At 33.4% G+C, this 22,619-nt stretch overlaps 1 long non-coding RNA gene across 2 annotated transcripts in view; it reads left to right on the top strand.

The window, feature by feature from the left end:
- The first annotated feature begins 11,115 nt into the window (after positions 1–11,115).
- The window catches only part of LOC111091758, a 154,892-nt gene continuing 143,388 nt past the window's right edge, over positions 11,116–22,619 (top strand). For both annotated transcript variants that reach the window (XR_005376057.1, XR_005376058.1), the window contains exons 1-2: positions 11,116–11,212; positions 17,483–17,554. This is a non-coding gene — a long non-coding RNA (uncharacterized LOC111091758). The remainder of the gene's footprint in view (positions 11,213–17,482; positions 17,555–22,619) is intronic.

Raw genomic sequence — 22,619 nt, 5'->3', positions numbered from 1 at the left:
ATATATTTAATTTAATATATATTATTCAGCATGTATAAATTGAGCAGCTACTTTCCAGCCAGAAAAATGTAGATACACAATGATGAGCAAAAGTCAGATATAATGCCTCTGCCACGAAACTTCTAGTTTAGCATGAGACTAGGTTTAAAGCTACTTGCAATGTTAAGAGATTATAGAAAGTTTTATTACAAATAAAAAGAACTAAGTATAAAGAACTCAAAATAATCAAAACAGAAAATATAAAGTTGAAACAATCCTATCCCTTCCATCCTGCTTCCTAAACTCTTCCTAAACTCATTACCTCATAATAGCGTGAACCTTTGAACAACAACAACAAGTAAATCAGGGAGATCACTAGAATTAATGTAAATAGTATTTTTGCCACTTATGATGCATAAAGGTTATATACATTTGATAAAAGATATCTGGTAAAATAAAGATGATGTCAGAAGAAATCATCTCCTAGACAATAATCAAAGTGTTACCATCATGAATTCACAAATTTTAAAGTCTGGCTTTCAGGGTTGTAAACTTAAAGACTTGAATTTCAAAACACATTGATAATGACTATATCACCTATGCATGACCTCACACCAATAACCTCAAAAATAATTGACTTGTAAACCAGAACTGAAGTTTAATTGTCTATAATGAGAAAAATAATAACTATGAGATATAGGATAACCTTATCTGGTTGATTCTTCCTTGAAATCAGATTATATTATAGGGCTTTATGCATATGAATTAGCTCTATGTATCAATCTCTTCAATAGGTATATGCTTAATATCAGAAGTTGTGAAAAGCTTCAGCCATCTTACCTCCCTGAATGGGGATGGACACATAATGTAAGATACAGGACTTCTTTAGGTTTTTCACACTAAATAATCCTTTAATGATTCCCTCTCCTTACATTCTTCCTTGACTCATTGTTCAGGGAGTCATCCTGTGTTCTTTGGGAAGTTTGGTTTATATTTGGTGATTCTTAAAACTTCTAATATACTCCATAGGAAAATTGCATTTTTAAGTTCTATAAGAACAACCAAAATTTCTAAGAGAATAAAGTTATTTTTCTGTTATTCTTTTAGAAAAAAATACATTTTTATAATTTGCTTGAATCACATTTTCCAAAAAATGTATTTGTAATCTTAGAACATTTAGAAAGTATATCAATTCCATCAATGATATTTATGGGTTTTTTTATTTTTATTTTTTATTTTTATTTTTATTTTTTATTTTTTATTTTTTTATATTTATGGGTTTTTATTTTGAGTCAGTACATTGCAACATTGCAATGATATCACCTTTGACTTCCCACTAATGCAAGTAAGGGGCTTTGCACATAAATTATGAATAATGGGGAGATTATCCTAGATAATTAGGTGAGCTCAGTGTACCCATAAGGTCCTATTGAAATGGAATCAAGAGGGTCAGAGTTAGAGAATGGGATAGGACAATGGAAGCAGAGGTTCAAATGATATAATTTCTAACCTGAAGGTGGAGGAAAGGGCCATGAACCAAGGGAGGGAGTGAGCTTCTAGAAGCCAGTAAGACCAAGGGAGCAGAGTCTCTCCTAGAGCCTATCAAAAGAACACAGCCTTAGAGTTTAGTGCAATGAAAACTATTTAAGATTTTTGTCCTCGATTACTATAAGGTGAATATGAAAGAAAATAAAAGTAAATTTGCATTACTTTAAGCCACTAAATTTGTGGTAATATTTTCAAAACTACAATAGGTAACTGATATATATATGTATTATATATATATATAAATATATGATATATATATATTTAATCAGAATAAGTCCTTTTAAGTGGAACAAAAAAATTTAGGAATGTAATTTCCACCTAGAACAAAAACATAAACATTATCTGAGGAATAACTGTATTATATAAAAATATACCTTTCTTTGTTAAGTGCTAAACAACTATATATTCAATAATGTTTATTTGTGTTAACACGTTGTTTTTGAATCACAGCCCCACTATATCTAGTTGTATGACCTTAGACAAGTTATTTACCAACTGTATGCCTAAGATTCCTTTTCTGCAAAATGAGCAAAATACTTATAAAATGGGCTAGAACAGTGGCTGGCATATTATTAATATCAATAACTGATACTCATCTATTGATTTACTAGTATTATTCCTGGTTATTACTATATTTTATTACATGCCTTGGAATAAATGTATTATATGATGAAGTTTTGGAATTATAGGTGATGTCCAGAGCCGATGACCAAGAAAGAATTCTTGAGATGTCTTTGGTGCAAAATGGTGGTTTTATTAAAGCATGAGGACAGGACTCCTGGGCAGGAAGAGCTGCTGCCCCAGGCCCGTGAGGGATGGCTGATTATATACCTGGGAGTTGGGAAGGGTTTGAGGATAGCAAACTCTCTAAGGAATTTTGGACGGAAGGTTTCCAGGACCTTGAGGGGGCTAGCTGTTGTTGGGAAGATGTCACTTATTACCGTCTAATAAAACCTGAGTCATGAGACCCTACAGTTGTATATTGGTGGGCCATGTGCTTGGAGGATAATTGCCAACATGTATCTTGGAGGTTTAGAGATAAAGGGAAATTTCTAAAGGAATTTTTATATGTTAAAGTGGACTTACAAGATCCTGGGGGTCGGGCTAAGATTGCCTTTTGCCCTTAGCCAAGTGTGAACATTGAGGCAGTTGAGTCCATAAAGGAATATCTCTTTGCCTGTTTCAAGGACTTGTCAATGTTCTGCCCTGGGCTTGTGCCTTGTCCTCAGCTAGCCCTGTGTTCCCCCATCACTTTATACTTATGTTTTATAAAATATAATTTATAATAACTGCTATAAAATTTCAGATCACTATTTGGTCTTCAAACAACAAATTTCAAAAATCTATGAGCATAATAGACCATAATATCTAGTTCTTTTAATGACATTTATTTATCATTTCATTAACATGAGAAACTACATAATTACATAATATTATTAGTAGAAAAAACATAATTCCTCCAAATTAAAAACAAGATACAGCAAAGTGTAATAAACATTCTAAATAAATTCCCATTCATAGTATACATATTGCAATACATCAAGCCTGAATTAACAACAAAATCTAAAGTCCTATTTAATGGTCTCTGAAAACATGCAATTCCCTTCATCTCCCAGCTTAATAGAAATCAGATATAGCCATGGTGTTAGACTATAAAATAAAAATTCAGAAACCTAAAATAGAGTAATAAATTTCTTTTTAACATCATGCTACCATCAGAGTAGTCAATAATAATTGTTTGTAGAAAATTGCTTAGCCTTTCCTCAACTATGGCTTAAAAAGTAATTTCATCTGAAAGTATTGTATTTTAGCTGACACTAAGGACCTGCCTTAGTGAGTCCTATTAAATTCTTATGTATTGTAGAATTGTACTTCAGGGTAATTTGCAAACTATATGTGTGATTGGTGATTAAAATTATCTTCAAAGACAGAGCTCTATATTGGTAACAATTCTGTGCCTATTCAAAGAGGAAATGAACAATCAGGAAAGCAATAAGCTATTCTTATGTGTTCCTACACAATGGTTCTAAGTAGATTTCTTCTAAAGATAAGCATGGTCATTTCCATTAACAACCAAACACACAGCCTGTTTATTTAAAATTTTTATAATGATTATTATTATCATTATTGTAATTATTTTTTTAGTTTGTCTCAACAGTAGACAGTAATTCTGTTCTTATTTTGTCCCTTTGTTTACCAAACACATTAAAATCAAATATATTTTGAATAGTGAAGTAATTCTACTTCACTGCAGTTTTAAAGCAATTCCAGGAATTAATTTAGGCACATTAAGGTATAAATATCATTATCTATACTATAATATAAATATTAGAAACATATTTTATTTGTTTATTTTAAAGATTTTATTTATTTATTCATGCAAGACACACAGAGAGAGAGAGAGAGAGAGATTGAGAGAGAGAGAGAGAGACACAGGCAGAGGAAGAAGCAGGCTCCACGCAGGGGCCCAATGTGGGACTTGATCCCAGGACTCCAGGATCACGCCCTTAGCTGAAGGCAGATGCTCAACCACTAAGCCACCCAGGCGCCCTATTATAAATAATATTGATGAGGAAACAGGGCTAACTGCACAAAGCATAGCTGATATCCCCGCAAACCCCCACCCAGGGTGTGATATGTGTGACATTCTTCAGGAAGTTTCCAATTTCTTTATGCTAATGCCTTGCTAGAAGGAAAATCAATCTTTAACTTAACAATGGCAAGGCCTTCAGTGTCTTGTAGGTCCTCCATAGCATATGAAAATCCTTTTGAAATCTCCCCCAACTCTGCAAGTATAGAATCAGTCACCCCTCACAGGCCTGGAGCAGCAGCTCTTCAAGCCCATGGGCACTGTGCCTGTGCTTTAATAAAACCACCAGTTTGCACCAAAGACGTCTCAAGAATTCATTCTTGGTCCTCAGCTCCGGACCTCACCTATATTCCAAAACTTCATTATTATCAAAATAAATATTATAAAAAGATCATTTATAAATACATAAACTTTCAAACATTATAGGGCAGTAGTTAAGAGTATGATATTTATATTGAAATCTAAGGAGATTGCTCTTAGCTCTTTGATTATTAAGCAAGATATGTGTCTTTTTATAAGTATTAGTAATGTGGGATTATCAAGGCCAAGGATCAAGAAAGAATTCTTAAGACATTTTGGGTGCAAAAAGGTGTTTTTATTATAGCATGGGAACAGGACCTGTGGGCAGAAAGAGCTACCCTGTTTATGAGAATTGACTGATTATGTAATTTTTAAGTTTGAGGGGTAGGTTTAGAGATAACCTAAGTCTCTAAAGGGATTTCTGCAAGTTAAAGAAGAGTTATAGGATCCCTGAGATGCCTATTGTCAAGATAAGGTTGTTTTTAGTCTATAGCAAAAGATCGACATTAAGGCAGCCATGAGTTCCTTGAGGAATGTCATGCTCTGCATGTCTCAGGTATTTATCAGTGGGCTAAAAGTTGTGAGGAAATTTCATTTCTGCTACATTTCTCTTGCCTTTGTTTGCTTAAACATTAGCACAGATGTGGGTAATTAGAAGATGATGTATATGTCTTTTTCTCTATATATATATGTATATAAACATATACTGTATTATATGTTCCTATATAAAATATATGCATACATATATGTATACAAAATATATATAGAAATATACTTTCAGAACTATGTATACTTATATAACTATATGTAATATTTCATTTATAAAATATATCTTTATATATATAAACATTATTTCAATAAATCAACATATTCCAACTTCCTATAGAATATGTTATATGTTATCAGTGATGGCACTTTCTTCTTTGCTAGCAAATTTTCTGATTGTTATCTATAAAAGTACTACATCACAGCAAAATGAAGCAAACGTTAAGGACAATAATATCAAAATTAATAGCTACAAAAAACTTAAAAAGAGTGAAGCAAAAAGTCATTATAGTCCCTTGCATCCCACGGTATGTTTTAGAGGTGGCCTTCTGACTCAAGAGCTGTGAGGCCATAGTCCAACAATGTTTAGGGCCCAGCAGCTTTACTGACAATCAAGTAAATGGCAGCCTGATTATTAGGGCTGAGTGAAGAACTAACCCTGGCAAAATTGGGAAATAGAGAGAGATTGAGCAAAAAGTTAAAAATTTTGAATTAAAATTAAGTGAGGCTTTCCACTGTCAGAGAAGGAAGGTATAAAGAGGGGAAAGGTCAAAGAAAATGAACTATCTTGTGTTGGGATAAAATAGGAATTTTGGTGAAGTGAGAACTCTTGGTTGTCTCTTGTGAACTAACAGTTTTTAGTATATAAGGATAAATATAGAAGGAAACATAGGTGTTTGTGCATATGTATCCCTTCATAGATTTCCTTTGTCTATCCACTGAGAAAGCCTAGAAACAGTGACGCTCCAGTAATAATGAACAAACCTAGTTCTCAGATCTTACATTACATAGAAATGTTTCTAAATATCTTTCCCTACTATAATGAATACATATGTATATGTAAAACATTATATATATAAACTTTAAACTATATATATGTATGTGTACAAACTTTAAAATATATATATGTATGTATGTACACATATATAGAGAGACAGACATGGCCAACCAAAACCTGAGAAAAACAAAGAATAATATGAGCTTGGAATATTTTTCTATTATCAGAAAACAAGCAAATGCTCAAAGACTTAAAGAGACCTGCCAAAAGGGCAAGAGATCTAACTTTAAGTGGCTCCCCTGGGCAAATCTGTGGTAGCAAAAAGCAAGCACACACATACAAAAATATAGTAACAGATTATTACCTATGGCTTAAATAAGAATTCACAAATAGATACCTACATAAATAAATATGTAGAAGAGAACATTTCTTTACAGTTACATGGCAATTAATAAATGCAGAACAATCCATCAAATTAGACAATCACCATTTGGTAACTCTCCTGGCAATAACTGATACAGACCAATATCAATGAATGCAGAAAGTAGTGGATAAAAACATGGTAAATCTTTAGTCATGAAGCATCTCTTCATAAAATACTCATAATTTAAAAAAGAAAAAAAAAGGAATGACGAAACCTCCAGATATTTTTATCATGCACCAACTGACCTGATGGAATTAGATAATGCATCACATCTCTGATATCCCTGTTGAAAGAGCTAAGTAGATTGTAACCGTGATGATATATCAACTCAAATTGAAGCGGTATCTTATAAAATAATTCCCTGTAGTACTAAAAAACAAAATCAAGATTGTGAATGTAAAGACTACAAAACTGTTCCAGATTGAATGGGACGGAAGTGAGTTGACAAGTAAATGTAATATGCAGTGTAATGCTAGATCCCTTGCCATGGAGGACTTAATTGAACAATTGGTAAAACTTAAAGGGGCCTTGGGGTTGTTACTAGTAGTGTATTGATATTAGTTTCTTAATTTTAAAGTTTGTACACTTGTTATATGAGAGATATCCTTGTTTATAGGTAATAGACACTAACTTATCCAGGCTAATAGATTATCATGTCAAACAACTTTCAATGAGGAAAGAAACCAAAAGTATAGATAAATGATAGGGTAACAGAGATATATTGGTACTGACATGGCAAATGACGTGTTAACAGCTAGGGGATCTGGGTTAGGTATATAATGAAACCATTTACTACTTTTGCACCCCCAATAACAAGTAGATCTTTTATTCAAGACATATTATGATTTAGCTTATTTTGCTTTTCAATTCTCAGCCACGAGTTATCATTTCTACCTTTTCTTCCCCACTCTAAATCTTGGATTATATTAATATTTTGTTCAGACATTCAAGAACATATGTTTTGGTGGCCATGTCTATAAAATGGGAACTGTGTATTTTCATCTCTCTTCAATACTTTGTGATAAAGAACTTTCTCAACTACCACAAATCCCATTTTGAAAGCTGTTCAAAATACTTACTAATAACAGTGGTTATTTTATCAAAGTATGATTAAGTCTGGTTTTCTACTTTTTTTTTTTTGTTTAAGTCTGGTTTTCTACACTCACTTTCTGTTCTGCTGAATTTTTCTTTTTCTTTCTTTTTTTCTTTTCTTTTCTTTTCTTTTTTCTTTTCTTTTTTTCTTTTCTTTTTTTTTATTGGAGTTTAATTTGCCAACAGATAGCATATCACCCAGTGCTCATCCCGTCAGGTGCCACCCTCAGTGCCCATTACCCAGTCACCCCAACCCCTACCCACCTCCCTTTCCACTACCCCTTGTTTGTTTCCCAGAGTTAGGAGTCTCTCATGTTCTGTCACCCTCACTGATATTTCCCACTCACTTTCTCTCCTTTCCCCTTTATTCTGCTGAATTTTTCTAATAAATGCAATACTTTTTAAGTCATATACAGAATGTGAAAACAATATTTTGCATATAAATATCTCAAAGTTACTGTAGGCATTAGTTGTGTTGTTTACAAATGATCAGATAGATCTGCATATTCTCCATTACTGAATTAAGAACACTGTAGATTTCACTTACATGATTAGAAAAAGAAACCAATAAATAAACCCAGTCACATTTAGTGAATAAATAGATTAAAAATCAGAGTTAAAAGTGAAACAGTTAATGTCTTAACTCTATCACTCATTGGGAGGAGGTTATTTATTCACTTCATCAATCTCAAAATCATTTCTTACATATAGAAATAGATAAAATAACATTTACATTTCATAAATCATAAATTTAAGATGCACAAAATAAAACAAACATGTACAATTCTTTATGAAGGGCAGAGTATTCTCATATGATGAGAATATCAGAATCAGCAATTTGATATCAGCAATTTAAAACTCATAGTCTATGTGTTTCTATAGTACTCAGGTTTTAGGTGTTTTTGTTTTAAATTTTGCTATGGATTTGCCTAATAGCAAATCATGAAAGAATCATGTGTGTTTTCCTGCAATTGGAAGTTTTTCTTGTATGGGTCTCCTAGGCTCTAGTATAGTAGATAACATTTATTTTTTTTAAGTATTTATTTATTTATTTATTTATTTATTTATTTATTTATTCATTCATTCATTCATTCATTCAGGAGAGACACAGAGAGAAAGAGAGACAGAGACACAGGTAGAGGGAGAAGCAGGCTCCATGCAGGGAGCCTGATGTGGGACTTAATCCCAGGTCTCCAGGATCATGCTTTGGGTAGAAGGTGGCACTAAACCGCTGAGCCACCTGGGCTGCCAAGATAATGTGTATTTTAAATGAAGATATTTCTAGAGTGTAGCCTGGACTCTGTACTCCAATTAATAGTGGCACTTGGATGTCCAAAAAGACTGTGTTTTTCTGTGTCTAGACAAAGCTAGGGAGAAGTATGTGTTTAGAGAATCAGAATTTTAGACCTGAACAAAATTTATAGTGAAACCTCAAATATGCGAAGAAAAACAGATTTGCAGAGGTTAGATAACAACTAAAATTTAAGGTCATACAGTTAACTGATCTCAGATTTATTACTAAATCCCATATTATTTTTATATCTCATTGAACTATACAAGTTCCTGACAGATTCAAGTAGAATTTGATAAAAATCTGTTCCTATTTCATTTAAGGTTTGCACAACTAAGTAAACACTTGCTTCTAGACTCTTTCTGAATAGTGTTATAAATAATAACACAAATTTTAGAAAAAGGCAGATTTTTCACTGTCAAAATGTGTACAAACTACTTTTTGAAAGTAAATTAAGGGATATTATTTATATGCAATGACTAAGGCTCTAGAGTTTAAGGAAATTAAGACAAGGCATTGTTCCATGTCTGCTTTGCTAGAAAGACAAATGAACATCATTACCATAAATATTTTTTATGATATCTATTAAAGCATTGATTTACTCCTGACATCTAATACACACAACCTGATTTATCTAAAACTATTATTTTAAGAGGTGCACCCCCCAAGAAAAGTCTCAAACAATGAGTCAAATAAAGTCTAGTGAGGACTTCTGAAAATTGAATGTTTTAGTTATTAAAGGAAATCTATAAAAACTCAATCTCTCAGGGATCCCTGGGTGGCTCAGTGGTTTAGCGCCTGCCTTCAGCCCAGGGCATGATCCTGAAGTCCTGGGATCGAGTCCCACATCAGGCTCCCTGCATGGAGCCTGCTTCTCCCTCTGCCTGTGTCTCTGCCTCTCTCTCTCTCTCTGTCTATCATGAAAAATAAATAAAATATAAATAAATAAATAAATAAATAAATAAACCCACAAAAAACTCAATCTCTCAGTTTTGCTGAGTAAGAATGAATTATCACCTTACCCCAGATGTGGATCTCAGCCATCTTTATGTGAATAAGAAGCCAGCCTGAAATTGTGGTCAGCACACACTGTGGTTGGCCAAGCAAAGTCTGAAAGAGGCTGGGTTTTCTATGACATTTGTTGAGATCGTTGAGTTATTGAATTACATACCCTGAAGTTTTCACTCACATCTTTCATGAACAGATTTATAACTAATGAAAAAAAAAGGTTCTTTGTTTACAGAAATCTAGGATATAGGTTTACTTACAAGACAAAAGTAATTATAGAGATAGGAGAAGGCATTGAATGTTTTTTAGTAAGAATTTGTTAAATCAAAATATGTGCTCTTACAGTGATCTACAACTTATAACAATTATCCACTCCCTTATAGTAATTGAATACAGGAATGCTATCACAATTACCCACTCTATTGTAGTGAATTGATATAGGAATACTAAAATATTTTTTTTAGATTTAATTAATTTTTTATTTGAGAGAGAGAGAGGGAGCACACCTGAGTGGGGGAGGGACACAGGGAGAGAATCTCAAGCTGACTACCCACCGAGTGTGGAACCCAAGGCAGGGCTCAATCGCAGGAGCCTGAGAACATGACCTAAGCCCAAATCAAGAGTTAGATGCTTAACTGACTGATTCACACAGATGCCCCTAAAATCTTTCTTTCAATAAGAGCTGAAATTTTCTACTATTCTGGGGGAAAAATACTCCTGCAATCCATATACAAAGAGAATGGTTCTGCTTTATCAATCACAGGTATAGCTTTATTAGTAGTTTTAGTTGAAATTGGAAAATACTTTAGAAATGTTATGTATATATGAGAGAAATGAAGACTAAAACATTAAGATCAATAAATGAGTGCATACAGAAAAACTTAAAAAAAAGAAATGAGTGCATAGAAATATTCGAGGATTAGATAGGTCTTCTGGACAGTTTATATTTAATTTTTTAAAGATTTATTTATTTATTTATTCATGAAAGACAGAGAGAGAGAGAGAGGCAGAGACATAGGCAGAGGGAGAAGCAGGCTCCTCGTAAGGAGCCAGATGCAGGACCCCAATCCAAGAATCATGACCTGAGCCGAAGGCAGGTGCCCAACCACTGAGCCACCCAGGCATCCCTGAACAGTTTAGTTTAATACACTAAAATAGATAGCCATTTTCATCATATAATGGTACATACGAAAGGTACCATAGGCTGGAAAGGCCCTTGGGAAAAATGTGTCCCAGTATCCCAGTAATATGTAGACAGATATATGGATTTTCTTGAAATTGCCACCTAAAAGGTAACATGTGAAATTAAATATATGTCTATAGCTTTGTAAAAGTTGCTGTCTTTCAGATTCACTACTCAGAAATTCCAGGATACTTTCAAATAGAATAAAAAAACTTTTGAAGAAATGAACTAAATCTAAAAGAAAGCTTCAGAAAGTAAGTAGCTATTAACTGATTTGGCAGGGGTCACTATTGTTCAACATTTTCTAAGTTTTCCTAACTGTACTTAAATGTTTTTCTAAACAGAGTTAAGAATTATTTTGTCCTGATACAGAAAACTCCTGTTTAAAGTTCAATCATAATTGCTTTGACTTTTGATTTATTAAGGGAAGAAGACATTTTATTTTGTAATATTAATAATATGTAGGAGATTCACAGGATTTGAGGGCTGATCAAGGAAAATATATATGACCACTAGAGTTGGTAACACAAAAGACTTCAAGTAGAACTTGGACATAGTGGCAGGAGAAAGCATTTCTGTCATAGAATGAGGCTGTCCAGAGTATTAGGCCAGGGAGCCACCATTCAGTAGGAGAGGACAGGAATTAGGTGTCTAGGTGATGTCACTCAGCACCAAAGTAAGGAGCCTTTAGGTCAGAGTTCCATATGGTGGCTTAGGGTCTTATAAATACAAGTTTCCAGCTTATCAGTAGTAGGTATTGGGCATATTGTCAAGGGGTATGCAAAACACACACAGTCCCTAAAAGACTAAAAATATACTCGTTTGTGTTGTCTTTAAAGTGAAAGGATGTGTAAAAATTTGAAATGGGCATTCGTGGCTTTTGGGCTAACAGTTCTTGGCTTGTTATGAAGAAAGGAAAAACTAGGGAGGCAATATACAAGGGCCATCTTAGGCTGATTTATATAAGATCACCCTATCAATGAAAATGGAATTTATTCAGGTTTTGTATTATGTCCTTTGTTAGAATTTTACAGTTTTTCTCTTACATGGGTACTTATTTTTTTTTATCACATGCTATCCATCTTTTATCTCTCCATCTATTCCTCAGTCCATGTTATTATCTTGTAGTGCTTCTCAACTTTAGTTGCATTAAATAGTTTCATCTTCTAAATATCTCAGCATGGACATCTTCAACTAGTTTGCATATTGGTTGTGGTACTTTCAATACTTCTTTTTTTTTTTTTTTTTGGAGTCAAATTACCAACAATAAAAGACAAAAATCTTAAGGGTACCATTCTGTGAGTTCTAACTAATGCATACATTTGTGTAAATCCAAATTCTTGTCAAGATAGAAGACACTGTCGTCACCTCTGAGGGTTGTTTCATGCTCATTCCCAGTCTATCCATTTCCTTATGCCCTCAAAGACAAATATTTCATGAATAGAAGCATACATTTCTTTTTGTAAGTACACTTTCATTCAGTAAAATAAAAATCTGTGATTTATCCATGTTGTCACATGTTTCAGGAGGGTTTTTTTTAAGATTTTATTTATTTTTTCATGAGAGACACAGAGAAAGAGAGGCAGAGACACAGGCACAGAGAGAAGCAGGCTCCATACAGGGAGCCTGATGCGGGACTCGATCCTGGGTCTCCAGGATCACACACTGAGCTGAAGGCAGGTGCTAAACCGCCGAGCCACCCAGGCTGCCCTCAGGAGTTTGTTTTATTGCTTATATTATTTAACTGCATGAATATATCACAGTTTGTTTAGCCATTCTCTTACTGAGGAACACTTGAGCTACTTTCATTATTGAATTATTGTTCTTTTTAAGATTTTTAATATTTTTTATTTCAATTCCGGTATAATTAACATATAGCATGGAATTAGTTTCAGATGTACAATGTAGTGATTCAACAATTCTATACATTACTCATTGCTCATCATGATAATTGTACTCTTTATCTCCTCCAGTATTGAATTATTATAAATAAAATAACAGTGCAATTCTTATAGAAATGTTTTAACAGACATGCATTTTTATTTCACATGTGTCAATAATCACAAGTATAATTTAGGGGCAATAGAATAGATGTATATTTAGTTTTATAAGAAATTTTGAGGGTTTTTTTAAGTGAGTATACCATTTTATATTCACAAATAAAAGTACCATGTACAAGAATACATAAACATTTCACTTTCTCTACATTCTCAACAACTTTGGGTTTCACCAATATCTTTAATTTTAGCAATCTAGTGAGTGAGATGTGACATTCCATCTTTATAGTTGATATTTCCATTAGGATTAATGCCTCGAATACTTTTCTTTCTGCCCCTACCCTGTATATTTTGCCGTGTGTTGATCTTTCTTTGTAAAGTATCTGTTCTAATCTTTTGTTCATTTTTATAGGATTGTATGTCATTTTATTTTTGAGTTGTAGCAGTTTGTTGTAAACCTTTTTGTTCAAGTCTTTTTCCAGATTTATATCACAAATATTTTCTCTAGGAATAAGCCTTTCCCATTTATTTCTTTAATGTTGAATTTGATAAACAGAATTTTTTTATTATTTGCAATATTTTTTAAAGCAATTGTTTCTGGATCTATCAAAGAAACCTTTGATTCTCCAAACCTGTAGACATATTTTCTTTTATTTCTTTCTAGAAAGTTATAGTTTTAAAAATTTGTGTTCATGTATATTATTTATCTCAAATTTATTTTGAGGTAATATATGAATTAAAAATCCAGGTGGTCAAGCTCCAACGAATTAAAGATTTTCTTGCCACTGATCTATTTGTTAGGACTTTAACATATGGTTTTAGGGAACACAATTCAGTCCATACTATATTATCTCATTTTTTTAAAAAGCCTGTATTTAGTTTTTAGTTTTTCAAAATATCTTTTTCCCTCTGCTTTTCAGAAAGAATTATTATCATTGATCTTTATTTAGTTCAATGAATCCTATTTTGCTATTTTCATTCATTTGCAAGTCTATCCACTGAAGATTATTTTATCTTTTAGATATTTTTTTTTCAATGCTAGAATTGTAGTAATTTAATTCCTTTCTTATAATTTTATTTCTTTGTGGATTCCCTAACTGGGTCATTTCAGATCAGTCTTTATTGCTTGTCTTATTTTCTAGACAATCAGTCATATTATCTACCACTTAAATTGACTTTTCTAATAGAGTTTGAACTTTACCTGCTGGAAAAGCCTGGGGTTCAGCTTCAAGAAAATGTCTATTAAAGAGGGAACTCTGCTTAGTGCCATCTTTTCTTCCAAGTTTGATTTTCATTCACTAGTATCTATGTGCTTTTAGTTATGCTTAATGCCTTCAGGTACATTTTTGTTTACCAAAATAAATATTTTTTTTAATCTATGGGAAAAGTGGTCTAACAGTAGCTATCCAACCATAGCCAGAATCACCACCTGTTGAATTATTTTTATTCAGTGGAAAAGAAAAGTAGTGCTGTATTATATCTCTCAAATATTCTTGTCACTAAATTGTGTGTTGCCAATACCGCAAACATATAATTTAAATATCTCTGTGGTGATGTAATATCTGTGGTGTGTAAATATCTCTGTGGTGTAGTTTTAATTGAGTTAAGATAATCACAGAATGCATATTTATTGCCTGATCCTATTTAGTTCTACCAAAAAAATAGTTTGATGTTTAATCGTGTTATTTTGTTTGGGATATAGTCCTCTATTTCATTGTCTTGATTGGCCCTCTGTTTTTATTTTTTATTTTTATTTTTTTGTATTTAAAAAAAAATTTTTTTTAAAGATTTTATTTATTTATTTATGAGAGAGACAGAGAGAGAGAGAGAGAGGCAGAGACACAGGCAGAGGGAGAAGCAGGCTCCATGCAGGGAGCCCGACTTGGGACTCGATCCCGGGTCTCTAGGATCACACCCCGGGCTGCAGGTGGCGCCAAACCGCTGCGCCACCGGGGCTGCCCGGCCCTCTGTTTTTAAAGATTATATAAAACAGTCACCTCTCCTAGACTTACAGGAGTGGCCTCATGTAGGAGATGAACTTTACCTGCCCTCACTCTTGGCTGTCTCTCAAACCTTTGTGATTGTCCAAGCAGCCAATTTTACTTTTAATGGTTCCTAGGAGTTGAGGATGTGCCACCACATATTAGTATCCCAAAAGGGAGTGTCTAGTCAACGTCTAGTATAGGGCTGATTGGAAGCTAGCCCTTCAGACAACAGTCTTTAAAGTATGCAATACAAATAATCCTCTGGGATCTCACCATGAACCCCTCTGGTTACAAAAGCCCGGAGATCTGGGGTGACCCCTGGTGGTAATTGCTAAAATTGGGGCCCCGGATGACTGTGTAAGCTTCTTTCTGAGAAATACCAGCAAGCTGTAGCAAGGCAAGGGAAAGCTTGATGATGGGCCCACCAGCCTCTAGATGTATGTTAAATTAGATGCTTGCCTCTCAGGCCAATCCTTTAAGATTAGCAAATAAGTCTCATTCACATAAAGTATCCATCTTCTGTCTGGGCACTGCACCCTGGCAGGTGAATCTGAGCTTACAGCCCTTGAAGAGTTGTTTCTCAAGTTGTTGGAGTCTGTGGTGTGGACTCCAGCCCCATTAGTTTTTGAACCTAGATGTTTGGTGAGCTCACCTCTCAAGTGCAGGTCTTCAAAATTAGGGTGCCTGATGTGAAGTTCAAATTCTTTGCTCTTCAGTGAAAACCTACAGGTTTGGAGTTCCCTCCTGATTGTGGGTTGCTGTGTTGGGGTTGGAGATTATGGCAGGATTGTGTCCCAGCTTCCGCATTTTTTTTTTTTTTTTTTTTTTGCAATGGGCCTTCTCTCATTGGCTTAATGCATAGGAGTCATTCAGGCAATTTTTAGTTTTTTGTTGTTGTTGTTGTTGTTTTTGTTTTTTTTCCAGAGGAAACTATTCCATATTGAACTGCAGATTGATTATGTCAGTGGGAGGTGGTGAACTTAGAATTACCCTATGTTGCCATCTTGAACAATAATATCCCTGGAAAATGTAGTTTTAAAATGCCTGAAAAATGTACAAGGAGTGCCTAGGTGGCTCAATTGGTTAAGCATCTGCCTTCGACTCAGGTCATGATCCCAGTGTCCTGGGATTGAGTCCCATGTCAAACTCCCTGCTCAGTGAAGAATTTTCTCCCTCTCCTTCTGTTCCCTCCTTCCCGCCTGTGCTCCCTCTGTCTTTCAAATAAATAAATCTTAAAAAAAAAAGAAATATACAATAAGCAATCACATATTCTCTTTTAATTTTTTATATTTTAAATCAGATTTATTTACTTTTGTTATTTATGAAATTCAGAGGCAAAATTTAAACCTGAAAAAAAACACAATATGTAAAATTATTATTAAACATTTAGGAAATTAATTAGTTATTTCTGTATTATAAAGTAAAAAGTTTAAAGCAATGCCAGAAACTAACACTGTGTGAGTGCCAAGGAAATGAACATTAGAAAGGCATTACAATAATATCAAAGGAATTATCCAGAAATTGAATGGGTAATTGGAAAAGAGGTAAGTGACAAAAATGACTAGTTTTTTTTGATGACTCATGCACATATTACAGCCAAAATCTATATTGTAGAAGCCTAGATTGAAATAAGGGTCATCAGAAAATCCTGGTAGTTAAAATGAGATGTTTTCATATTAGCTTAGTGAGATGTGCTATTAGAATGTGAATGTGTAACCATTGGTTGGAGATTTAGTCTGGCTCATAGGGGATTGCATAGAGATGACATCTGAGGCCAATCTCTTGGTTAAAGTCACCAAGGGGAAAATCACAGAAGGAATAAATCTATATCTGTGCATTTGTTTATCATCTAAAAGAAGAAAAAAAAAACACTCCTTAATATAGAGGTAATATATGTTTTATGTATCTTTTAAAAATGTATGCACAATATATGTGTCATTCTGAATTTGAGATTTAAAACCTTCATCAGGGATCCCTGGGTGGCGCAGCGGTTTAGCGCCTGCCTTTGGCCCAGGGCGCAATCCTGGAGACCCGGGATCGAATCCCACGTCAGGCTCCCGGTGCATGGAGCCTGCTTCTCCCTCTGCCTATGTCTCTGCCTCTCTCTCTCTCTCTCTCTCTCTCTCTGTGACTATCATAAATAAATAAAAAAAATTTTAAAACCTTCATCAGCTTGGCTGAAATAAATTGACCTTTGAGTCAAGGCAGATAATATTCTTGAACTTTGGTTTTTCCTCTCTGTTAAAGTGTTTAACTAAACTGAAGTGATTTTGTCACTTCAAAATTTCCTTATTCTTACTTTTTGCAATGAAAATTGGAAAGAAAAAATATCTGCACATGGATAGGTGATAATCAGAAGAGAGAAAAAGAAGAGCTTCAGGTACATTCAGCTTTCTTCCCAGGATATCCAGATACTCCAGAGACACTTTCAAAACTAGAGAGAACCTCCCTTGCATGTACTTGTTTGTGGACTATCAAAGAAACAAAAAGTCTCCACAGACTTACCACTGTACATTGCCTTTGCTTTTCTCTCTCTCATCAGGGGTCAGCAAAAGAAACTGCTGTTTTCCAGATGGAGTACACAATCTATTCCCAAGCTATACTTCTCCCAAATGTAAGGAGTGAATCAGTCACTTTATCTTTAATTGTAGTAGTATATGTATATTCATATGTCTATTGAAAATGAAATATTTTAGCAGTGCCAAGTACTTTCTGAAAGTGCCATTCAGACATATGGTACAATATGTTTATACCTATTGCAGACCATCTGCTGTCTAAGCTCAATTGCACATTTATTTTACTTTTAATTCACAAAGAAAATGGAAAATAGAACTGGCCTATGTACCATAATTTGGCTGAGCTTTAAGCAGGTGCAAATTCAATAAGAAAACATATTTGGAGCTATAAAAACCTCACTTATTCTGTCCCCATGTGGGTATATATTCTTTCCAAAGCAATGTGAATGTTTCAGCTCTTTATGCTTAGATCTGTTGCACTGAGTTTGTAATAGGGTCAGGTGAGATGAGACTGATTTGGAAACCAGAGAACTATATATCCTTTTCCTAAAAGAATAAGTGATGTGCATAATAATATTTGTAATACAATTTTATTGGTGCCACGGAGGTTTTATATTTATAGGAAAAGGTAACAATTATGAAGGCTTTATTTTTTAAAAATATATTATTCACAGGATGAAAATATAATGTCAGATTTCCACGGGGCAATCATCTTTTTTATTAAAAACGTGAATATTTGTCAGAAACCAAACCATAGATATATAGCCACAGAAAAAGGAAAGAAAGGAAAGAAGGAAAAAAAACCAAAATAAGATAATATCCTTACATAACAATTAAGGCATATACTTGTAATCTCTTTAATTCCTAACTCTGATACAAAAGCATTTTTCAGTAATTGTTCTTTCTAAACTGCTCAGATATTCTTCTAGATATTGCCTCTAAGTAATTTTTTTGTTAAGTAATGTTTTGAGTTAAAGTAATGTAAAGTTTTCAATTGAGGCATAATTCCAAGGCCATTTTGCCAGAAAATGTTCAAATATTTAAATTTGACTCTCTTTTATTTGAAATATTCTTCATTGTCTGGGTCCATTAGGTATGAAATGTTGATGATGTTTTTTTCAAATATAATATAAATACATCATAGATCAACAGACGAAACTCCTTTCAAGAGTTCCTATACTATTAATTTAATATAAGTAAACATCTTTTCTATGAAAGGCATTTGATATGGTCACTTCCTTGATATATGAATGATGTTTATAGGGTCACTTGATATATAAATTAAAAAATATGAATTTTTTTCCAAAATGTGTCATCTCTAAGATTGGATATATGTCGGTAGGGGCAAATGCATACATACATGAACATACATACATACAAATAATCTCCGATAAGTACAATATAGGTACATTTTGGAACATGAAGGAATAAATTATTTTTATGTTGAATGGTTGGTACTACCACAATAGAACAGAGTAGGCACCTGAAGATCTTTCTTAAGGGAAGCTCATTCTAAAAATGAGTTTTATTGAATGTTTAGAATTTGATGTTTGGAATGGGAAATAACATACTTGTGATAAGGGACCATGGAACTTAAAAGCACTAAGACTTGCTTTATATGAGACAAATAAATATCTACATCGCTTTTAAATTCTTGAAATTTAAAAGCAAAACAAACTAATAAAAACGAATGGCATTGATTTTAAATATGATGCCAAATCAAAAACCCATTAATACCTGTTATCATGATGGTGAATAGGTTAATCTCATGTTATCTTTTGTCAATTGATAGAGATCTCCAAAATCACTATCTTGAGAATCATTTGGGGTCTTTTATGTTCATTGAAAACAAGCCCAATGATTGATTAGTGTTGCCTTCCAGGTCACGTAATGCACATTTTTCAATCCTACCTTTAATTCACAGCTCCATCTTTTCCGCCAATAACACAAGACATATATTTGGAGTTAACAAGCTGAATCTGCTTTTCATTATAATTTATTTATATTCATCCCTAATCAAAATGGACTCAAAGGAATCACAGAATAAATTAAATCAATTAATTAAACATCCTGACTTTTCAAGAGACACTTAGTATGTCACAAGATTCCTCTGCTCTTCTCTAAAGTGGCCACAGGGGAAAAGAAACTTTAGCTTAATTCTGGGTATAAGAATATAAAGATGAAGCTGGGATATTTTTAGTGGCAATGTGTCTGAATTGCAGTTATTCAGAGATATTGGTTTGATTATTTATTATTGAATCTCTATTTCTGAATTAAATCATACAAAAGTCAGTTTTGTTTTCTGCCTTTTTCCTCTTTATTATGACTATCCTTAATGTTAGTTTGCTCACATTATTTTGTGAAAAATGGCACACTTAGTGGGCATAGCATATTATTCAGGATGACATTTGTTTACCAACCAATACTTACTGAATATTATCAGAAACTTAGTTCTATAATTTTGACATTGATCCATACTATAAACATATATATGTATCTATCAGGATTTTTCTAACCTCCAAGCTGGAAAAAATTGAATTTACAATAATGAAGCTCTTACCATGGGAATTAAAGCTGCAAAAATTAAATATATATTTAAAATCAATAGAGTTATATATATTATGTAAGTAATATGTACATTACATGTAAAACATATGTTGTATGTGTATATATGTACGTATATATGTGTATATATATGTAAATACATAAAATATATCTTACAATTAATATACAGTGTTGGTCAGTGCTATATTTAGCAAACTGATTTACAAAGATGTATTTATGAATCCACACAAAAACAACTTGAAAATGAATTTTTGGGATTCAGACTCTCCACTGTCTATTGATACATCCATCTCTTGTTGCTCTTGATGGATGTTAGCATTTTAAATCATCAAATTCAATACTGATATTAAATTAGAATCCCAATGAAAATTAGCTTAAAGATCAGATATTCTCCATGCCAGGCAACATATATACAGCAGTAGAGACCACTTCTCACAAAGTAAAAACAAACAAACAAAAACAAGAGTTCCCTCTGCCTTCAATATATTCTCTGATCACCCACTTTACCCATGAAGTATCTCTTATTGCCACAGAGAAACTTTTTGGATGATTGTTTTTTTTTATAGCTGTAATTTATTTGACATTTTCTATAAGGCAGTCTCTGGGCTAGGGAGTCTAGAATGCTTTTACTTTTCTACTGTAACCCCTATTTAAACCACAGCTTAGGCTAGCATAGGTTTTAAGCTATCATTTTAGATTAATTTTTAAAAATCTCTTATGTTTTTTTGTGTTGAGAATGTTGTGCGTGTGTGTGTATGTTCTAATTTATATATGAAAACATCATCTACAGTCAGTACTCACTGTTGTTTCCTGATCCAGTAAGTTTTTTCTTCCCTCTTAAAAATGTCTATACTCCTTCAATAGATCCTTCTTCAATATAACATGCCACGTACTGTCCTCAGATTTGGCACATGGGTATTAAATCATGCTATGAATCCTTGTATTTTTGGAAAGACCTTGTTTTATCATTTAACATGAACAATAACTTGAAAATCATTTACTTTTATCTTTAAATATCATTCCACTGATTTCTCTTTCCATGGTTACCAATGTGAATTCTAAGTGAAAAAAGGCTAATTCTCTTTTGTTCCAAGGTTTAAAAAAAAAAAAAGTGGGAAATGCTTTTCCTTTTGCACTTTACCCTGTACACTTAAGAATTTCAAAGGATGCATATGTGTGTCTTTACTTTTTTGTCATTAGTTTTGCCATAGACTTGGTTAACCCATTCAGTTACCAGATTTAAGTCTTTCTGTAGAGTATTACTCTATACCTATGTGTCTTGTGAAATTATTTTTATTCACGTAATACATCTTTTGTATTTATCCTTCAAATGACTTTTGTTTTTGTCATGATTTCCATTTCTTTGAACTCATGCTTCAGAATTGTGTGGTTTTTATTGCTCATTTGTTTAATTCTTTTGACAACCATATCTTCCTCATGTTCTTCTGGACATTAATTCATTTCATAGGAGTGACCATTCTCTTTTTAATTATCTCCTTTTTTTGTTTTGTTTTTTGGTAAGATCATGTTTTTTTGCAGTTTTGCAAAGTGGTTCAATATTCAAATTGTATTCTTTGGATAGTTGTTATATTTTTTTAGAAACTTTTCCCATTAGTTCCTTTTCAACAGAAGCCATTTATTATGCTTCCTCATATAAGTCCCTCACCTTCAGCTTATGTGAATTAGAATTCTTTCCTGGTTTTGATCAGCACAGCATGAGTATCAATCAAAATCTTTTTAAGGATTTTATTTATTTATTTGAGAGAGAGAGAAATAGAACAAGCAGGGGGAGCTGCAGAGGGACAGGGAGAAGCAAGCCTCCCCTCTGAGCAGTGAGCACCAATGGATGGGGCTCGATCCAGGACCCTGGGATCATGACCTGAGCCAAAGGCAGATGCATAAATGAGCCACCCAGGCACCCCAGATTATCAGACAAATTTTTTTTTTATTTTTATTTTTATTTATTTATGATAGTCACAGAGAGAGAGAGAGGCAGAGATATAGGCAGAGGGAGAAGCAGGCTCCATGCACCGGGAGCCCGACGTGGGATTCGATCCCGGGTCTCCAGGATCGCGCCCTGGGCCAAAGGCAGGCGCCAAACCGCTGCACCTCCCAGGGATCCCTATCAGACAAATTTTTAAAAATTTTTAGTAGTAATGAACCAGTGGCAATTGGTTACAACAGTTTTTTTATTATTATTATTTACTCCCAGATAGAATCATTATTGAACACAATGTTTACATTGTTTGGACAAAAATTAATTATAAATATATGACTCTCAACTCATTGTCATTTCTAAATAATAAAATAGCAATTGTAACAACCTCAATGGCCAGACTATTGACTGCAGTGTGCCAGGATCTGTTTTATATTTTTGTCTACCATATCAACATTTTATCTATATAATATATAAAACAATTATTGTCCTTTATATAATATATTATTATTGTCCTTCTATAGATGAAAAATGGGTGTACAAATGTTATGTAACTTGAATGAAGCTTCAGTTAAGTATACAATGGAGCTGAGATTCCATTTCATAAAATGTGACTTCCATTTTCACACTTTTTCTACATGTTGTATTTTGCTATTTCTTAC

The sequence above is a fragment of the Canis lupus genome, chromosome 22, assembly GCF_011100685.1.
Source record: "Canis lupus familiaris isolate Mischka breed German Shepherd chromosome 22, alternate assembly UU_Cfam_GSD_1.0, whole genome shotgun sequence".
Lineage (NCBI taxonomy): Eukaryota > Metazoa > Chordata > Mammalia > Carnivora > Canidae > Canis > Canis lupus.
The sequence above is the reverse complement of the archived record's forward strand: the minus strand, read 5'-3'. Positions and strand labels throughout refer to the sequence as shown.